General features: G+C 43.5%; 1 non-coding gene across 1 annotated transcript; it reads left to right on the top strand.

Moving 5' to 3' along the window:
- The first annotated feature begins 292 nt into the window (after positions 1-292).
- Positions 293-432, top strand: LOC119473216. Its single transcript, XR_005202421.1, has one exon. It is a non-coding gene; the product is annotated as a U4 spliceosomal RNA (small nuclear RNA).
- Positions 433-1,832: the final 1,400 nt, after the last annotated feature.

The raw sequence follows: 1,832 nt of genomic DNA, 5'->3' as shown, positions 1-1,832 counted from the left end.
TTCCCAGTAGCTGGGGTGCCACTGTGCCTGGCTAATTTTTCTATTTTTAGTAGAGACGCAGTTTCACCATGTTGGCCAGGCTGGTCTCAAACTCCTGACCTCAAGTGATCCACCTGCCTCAGCCTACCAAAGTGCTGGGATTATAGACATGAGCCACAGCAGCTGGCCAGAGTTTGGTTTTGGACATGATAAATTTGAAATGCCTGTGATGTATGTAACAATATATCACAACTGGACAGTTGCATGTCTGGAGCTCAGAGGAGAGGACTGAAGACATATTAGGAGTGAACACAGCTTTGCGCAGTGGCAGTATCATAGCGAATGAGGTTTATCCAAGGCACGATTATTGCTAATTGAAAACTTTTCCCAATACCCCACTGTGACGACTTGCAATACAGTCGGCACTGGTAATTTTTACAGTCTTTACGGAGACTGATAAAAAAAAAAGGAGTGGACACTCCTGGACTAATATTTTAGCCCTGGAAATTGGTAAGATCTAAGAAGACAACGTAGAGAGTAGAAAAGAGAGCCCATACCAGCACCAGTGAGAGGGCAGGGAAGAAAAGAAAAGAAATCCCAGAATTGAACTGGGAGAACTACCCAGATGAACAGCTGTGTTACCGAAAAGAAATGCTGAGGCCGGGTGCAGTGGCTCACGCCTGTAATCCCAGCACTTTGGGAGGCTGAGGTGAGCTGATCATCTGAGGTGAAGAGTTTGAGACCAGCCTGACCAACATGGAGAAGCCCTGTCTCTACTAAAAATACAAAACTTAGCCAGGCGTGGTGCCACACACTTGTAATCCCAGCTACTAGGGAGGCTGACGCAGGAGAATCACTTGAACTTGGGAGGTGGAGGTTGTGGTGAGCCGAAATTGTGCCATTGCACTCCAGCCTGGGCAACAAGAGCGAACTCCTCAAAAAGAAAAGAAAAGAAAAGCTGAAAGAAATTAAGAGAAGCATGTGGTTTAGGAGGAAACTGACGACTTATGTTTGGAACTTGACAAGTTTGGAGTCCTGACTGGGTTCCTGTTGTTTCCAGTGCAGTGCCTGACCAATTTATATAGGTCCCTTTTCAAATGTTAATGCTACATTTGTAGTTTATTTTATGATTCAGTCTTATGGTATCTCCATGAATTTTCAGAATAAAACATCCCTAATCATTCCTGAGTTGGAGTTTGGAATGAGAGAAAACAATTTTGCTAAGATCCATGACGCTGCAGCTGTTTGTGAATTATGCTGCAAAATGGCTCTCTATTTCACCAATCTTAGACAACAAGCAGCTATTTTATTTTAGTAATGGACATGAGATGAAGAAAGAAAGATTTGTCCAATGTTGAGCAAATGCACTTTGCTGGCAGCACAGAAACTGAGGAGAACGCAATGTAACAGACATATATTGAGCATCTACCATGTGCCAGCCACTGTGCTAGGCTCTGGGGATAACTCAGAACATGACAGGCAAGTATATGAGTGTACAGACTTTTAAGGGAGATGGAAAAAAGTTAACTTACAAATAAAATAACTACAAATTTTGGTGAGTGCTGTGAAAGCAGCAAATACAGGAAATAAGCAGGGGATGGTACTTAGGGTCTGGATAGGATATTTAGGGCAACGTTCCTTGAGGAGGTGACATTTACTGATTCCTGAAGGATGGAGAGTCAGTTATACCAAGACTAGGGAGTGATAGGCAACCAAATTGTCTTTTGCAGTATTTGGCCCTGAAAAGCTAAGGCAGGGCAACACAGTGAGACCTCATCTCTCCAAAAAAATAAACAAAATTAGGCAGGCATGGTGCCCCATGCCTGTAGTCCAAGTATTTGGGAGGCTGAGGT

This window comes from Cebus imitator, unplaced genomic scaffold (assembly GCF_001604975.1).
Source record: "Cebus imitator isolate Cc_AM_T3 unplaced genomic scaffold, Cebus_imitator-1.0 Scaffold140, whole genome shotgun sequence".
NCBI lineage: Eukaryota > Metazoa > Chordata > Mammalia > Primates > Cebidae > Cebus > Cebus imitator.
The sequence above is the reverse complement of the archived record's forward strand: the minus strand, read 5'-3'. Positions and strand labels throughout refer to the sequence as shown.